Raw genomic sequence first — 6,000 nt, 5'->3', positions numbered from 1 at the left:
AAAATTTATTAATTTAATATTTACTTCATGTTTTTGTTTTCAAACATTTGATATTTATAATTATCTTTTACTTTAAAATTGTTTTAAATACTATTATACAACAACTGTGTTAATAGTTTTTAACGAGTTTATTGTTTCTTGTATATTGATTATTTATTAAATATTGTATTTTCAAGAACTACCCGTGTAGTACACGAGCCTAAAAGTAGTATGTATATATATATATGCGAGAAGTGATATTACAGCGAGAAGTGAAGGTATAACTCCATTAATCCCTAATTTGACACCCTTTCATATGATGTTACATACATATATGTAGGTTGGTTGTATTTATGTCTTAATTACACATTCAAACCTACCTACAAACATATAAATATACCAAGACACACTCAAACCTATGTACCTACACACATACAAACATACATACACATATACAAACATACGTACCTACACATGTCACACCACAACCTAAGGCGGAAATGCTGGGGCACGAACTGATTGTCACAGCTCTCAAGGTTACTATCATGCAACATTAAAAGTTTTAATATATATTTAATAATTTCAAACAAATAATCATGTACATCAAATTTATAAATAAACAATTACATTAAACATCCAAAATTAAATTATTGTATCTTTTCTCTAACATGCATCATAAGTTGCTTCAAACAATCTTGATAATCACGTCACACGATAACCTGCATATACGTTGAAAATAAAACAGTTTTGTCAACACAAGGTTGAGTGAGCAACACACCAGTTTAGTTGTACATATAGTATATATAAAAATAAGTATTTGCTACAAGTCATATGAGAATAACAAATTAACCAAATGAGCAAGCATAACTGAGATGTCGAGAAGCACAAAGGCTAACGACTGGCATATAATCATACTAGACTGAGATTATGTTGGACCTCTCCGAATGCGGAAGCATACAAAGCAAATAAGCATATAAACAAGTAAGGTATAAGTTGTTAACACATAAGACAAGGTTGCAGTTTTGTGTATATGTATATATGAAAAGTATATTTACGCATATGTCTCCAAAACATTGAAAGCGGTAAAATAGGGGAATGTGGTACTTACCTCGATAGATGAACAAAAGATGATTAAGATAATGAGAAGACAAGAAAGGTCAGCGCGAACGATAACACCTAATGAGAAATAAAGCAAATGAATACGCTAAGTAAAGTACGACATTTATTACGACAACCAGTTATATAATATAATAATATTTATAAGGTTTTATTGCATAACGTCGTTATTTTGATTAAAGAAACACAACTTAATAATTATTATTTGTAGTTTTTTTATAAATATATATAAAATTAGTGTACTTGATTTTATATATATTAAAACATTAATATTTAATTTATAATATACTTTATATATATATATAATTATACTTATATGTTAATACGCATATACATGAACGAAACATGAGTTAAACGAGTATCATTAAGTTGGTTTTTAATAAAAATGGTTTTAATTAAATACTATTATTAATATTGTATAGTTATTAAATGAAAATAACAATAAACACTAAAAATGCGGGGTGGCAGGGGGTCGAACCCGCGACCTGCACCCCCACAACCAAGTGTTTTAACCAGCAGACCACCAATGGACACAACCAAAAGCAAAAGTTCGTTAATTTGTAACATATGCAGGTTTAGATCTCATATGATCCAAGAACCCTAGAAAAATTAATTGATCAAACCCGACACAATTGATTAAATCATCCATAGGGCTTATGATCATCATGAAATCGCGATCAAAACCATGTAAACAATTACCTCGAACAATGATCTGAAGAGGGCTAATTAGACAGAATAGGCGCCGACGCTGTGGGTGTATGAACGACTATCCAGAGGCTGCATAAGTCCAATTAGAGTTGGGGGAAACATAGGCGATGGCTATGAGGTTGAAACTGTGAGTTTAATTGGAATGATAACATCGTTTATATAGGAAACGATTTTAGGGTTTAGGGTTGACTAAGATGTTTATGGTACAACGAATCAACGAGATCGAGTTTTCATAATTACATGAATAGTTAGGCCGATTTTAATATATATAACATAGATTTTGATTTGATTCCATGTTGTTGACGAGAATTAAGGTCCAAGCTATAATTCTTGAATTCGGGTACAAGAAACAAGAATACGGGTCGGGTTTGATAAATGGATTATTCAGAATGCAATAAGGGTTATAACAAAATTGTAGTTTAGTCCCTTGAAATTTAAGGTGGAAACAAAATGGTTTAAACTATATATTTTGGACTAAAAGGGTAAATACACTAAAGATTTATTTATAAATAATTAAATATTAATTTAATACTCAATTTAGTTTGATAAGCGTGATATGTTTAACAAAAATAACCCGAACATCGAACCGAGTCGGGTAAAGGTACAAGTTCGAAACCCGAGTTGTTACAACAAACATACATATGCACCTACACAACGCACCTACACATAAGAAAGGGAGTGAAATTAGGGATTAATGGAGTTACACATTCACTTCTCGCACTTCTCGCTGTAAAAAAACTTCTGAAATGATCCAATACCTATATATATATGTGTGTGTGTGTACCATAGGTTCAATGTGTTAGTTATAATTAATTTTTTTCTCGTTAGTCGTTTTCTTAATAAAATTTCTTGTTCTTGATTCACTTGCCTAAAGTTTAACAAGTGGTATCAGAGCCTCGGGCTTGTACTGACAAGCGGTTTGAAGATCAAAGGCAGCCTCCGCCGGCGGGTGTGTTTGTCGGTGGAGGACAAGCGTGAAAGAGAAAGCAGTTTTGAGAGTTATAACGTGGAGTAGGGAACACAACAGTTGGCTGTGTTCCCGAGTCTCATTTAAAGAGGGGAGGGGAAGGAAATGAGAAGAAAATGTGAAGGATTCATGTTCCGTAGATTTTTTAAGGAGGGGAGGGGAGAGAAAATGCTAGAAAATTTAAGTCCATACTCATCCTTCCAAATTGGAAAAATTATAAGAGAAAACGTGTGTGTATAACATTAACTACCTATTAACTCCTAAATTTTCTTTCCTTTCTTTTCATTTTCATTAAACTCGGGAACATGAAATGAAATGACACAGTGTTAGTTAGGGCGGTGATCGAGAACAAGAGTCATCTATTGATAACCCAGTTAGGAGGAGAATGATCTAAAGTTAACTGAAAAGGTGATTAGTAGGTTTCTTATTAATAAAAGAAGGGTTTTTTTTTTGTTTATCAAACCAGAAGTTGTGTGCGGGGGTTGGTGCAAAGTTATAAATAATTCTTGTTTACAATTAATTCCTTACTGTTTGCAAGATGATAAAAAAAAGTCAACCGTTGTGTTGGTGTTCATCTGGTTGTTGTGTTGGTGTTCATCGAGTTGAAGGTTTTAGTTGTGATGTGCCATCACCATATGCCGAGATGGTTAAATCTCCATATGTCGGGCAATGATGTTGTGTCACCACCGTGTGTCGGGGTGGTAAGATCCCCGTGTGTTAGAATGATTAAATCTCAGTGTGTAAGGTAGTTTAGTGTGTTGGATCTATGACCCAACATTACCGTGTGGTAGCGTTGTCAGGCTGTTTAAAAGAGACAACAACATCAGATGTCCTGGTTCGTTTCCATGACGAAGTCATAGAGTACGGAGTTGCAACAATTCGAGGTGTTTGGAAGCTGCATTGGAGTATACGATGCTGAAATCAGTGGTCGAGTGGTACCAAATAGTGGCGGTTTTGGGCATCCAATTAGGACCACAAATAGGAGAACACGTTCGGTGAGATCGGGTGTGATATTGGTGTTGATTCGACGTGTATTCACAGGAGAGCGTCGAAGATGATCAATGCCTGTTTGTTGTTTGTTGGGCTGATGTTTAAGGAGGTTTTACTACCATTGATGAGCTAAGCGTCTGGCATGTTAATTTTTATATGATTCCAGCAAATGACAATGGACAAGGAGTGTAATAAGGAACGAGATGAACAGATTGTATATATTGAATGTAAATAGGATTGAAATTAGATTGATAGATAATAGGAAGGGAATTGTTTAATTGAAAGTAAAGGAATTACAAGGAAAGAGAAAAAAAGTGATAAGGACAGATAACAATTTCCAGGGTCACACCCTCTCTCTTGGCACGTGCCAGAGCCTACTCAATCTTAACAAAATTCATGAATGACTAATCATAATATTCCCCTCCTATTTATAATGCTTTCTCCTCAAGATAACTATTAGCCACTTTTCACTTTGCCCCTTCGAGAATAGACAAGTAACTCTTTGGAACCAACCCGATTTGTATCATTTCCCACCCCTTCAAAATCAGTCTTGTCCCCAAGACTGAAATCAGGAAATTGAGCTTTAACCCATTCAGCATCCTCCCACGAAGCATCGTCCACCGTATGACCCTGCCACCGCACTAACCATTGCTCTACCAAATCTGATCCATCCCGAACATCACGAGTGGGCAACACAGAATGAGGTAGCATATGCGGAGAATCTGTCATATCTAATTCAGGAGGAAGAACAACCTCAACTGGACCCGAGACCGCCTTTTTTAACAGAGAAACATGGAAAACAGGGTGGATTTTAGAAGTAACAGGAAGAAGCAATTTATAGGCCACAGGCCCAACCTTGTCCACAATCTGAAATGGCCCAAAAAACTTTGCTGCTAACTTCTGGTGAATTCGACTAGCAATTGAAAGTTGTCGATACGGTTTCAATTTAACATACACCCATTCACCTGTAGCGAATTGCACATCACGCCGTTTTTTTTCCGCCTGAAGCTTCATAGACCCTTGAGCGTTAGAAAGATGAAGTTTAAGTTGTCTTAAAGCTTCGTCACAGTCTTGTAGTTCCCTTGCAACAGATTCAACACGAATGACACCCGGAATACATTGGAACACCGAAGGAGGACGCCTGCCATAGACCGTCTCAAAAGGGGTCGTACCCGTGGACGCATGAAATGTTGTGTTATACCAAAATTCCGCCCATGGCAACCAACCTGACCACGTTTTAGGCTGATCAACTGCAAAGCACCGCAAATAAGATTCCACACAACAGTTGATAACTTCAGTTTGACCGTCCGATTCCGGGTGATAAGCGGAACTCATTTGAAGTTGAGTACCCATGGACCGAAAGATTTCTTGCTAAAATTTACTTAAAAATAAAGGGTCCCGATCACTCACAATAGATTTAGGAATTCCATGAAGACGAATGATTTCCTTAATAAAAACCTCAGCCACAGATTTGGCAGTATATGGATGTTTTAAAAAGGATAAAATGAGCATATTTCGATAAACGATCCACCACTACGAGAATAACCGTGTAACCTTTCGAAGGTGGCAGCCCCACAAAAAAAATCCATGGAGAGATCTTCCCAGACGACATCGGGAATAGGCAACGGTTGTAAAAGGCCCCCGGGTAGCACAGAACTAGCTTTACACCGCTGACACGTGTCACATTCCCGAATAAACTGCTTAATAGTGGTTGTCATTCCCGGCCAATAAACATTTGCAGCTAAGCGTCAATACGTACGATAAAAACCCAAATGACCACCTGAGGCAGTAACATGAAACTCATGAAGAAGAGCAGGAATGAACTTAGAGTTACGGGAAATGACCACCCGATCTTGATAACATAACACATTGTTTTTTACTGAATATCCCACACAAGTATCCGGTGTAGCCAAACATTTAGCAAGTAACTTTTGAATTTCAGCATCTTGTTTAGCCTCATCCAATAATAAGGCCCCCTGTAGCCAAACTGGAGAGGAGATAGCTTGAAGAAGTTGTCCCGACTCTGCTCGACGAGATAAAGCATCAGCTGCACGATTTTCGCGGCCCGGTTTATATTGAATGTCGAAATCGTAACCCAACAGTTTCACCACCCAATTCTGTTGATCATAGGATGACACACGTTGTTGGAGGAGGAACTTTAAACTCTTCTGATCGGTGCACACCGTGAACGTAGAACCCAATAAGTATGGCCGCCAATGTTGGACAGCCAAAACCAACGC

The sequence above is a fragment of the Bidens hawaiensis genome, unplaced genomic scaffold (genome assembly GCF_021521415.1).
Source record: "Bidens hawaiensis isolate Kalapana, Puna unplaced genomic scaffold, B.hawaiensis_p1.1 tig00028038_1, whole genome shotgun sequence".
Classification (NCBI taxonomy): Eukaryota; Viridiplantae; Streptophyta; class Magnoliopsida; order Asterales; family Asteraceae; genus Bidens; species Bidens hawaiensis.
This window is presented reverse-complemented; position numbering follows the sequence as displayed.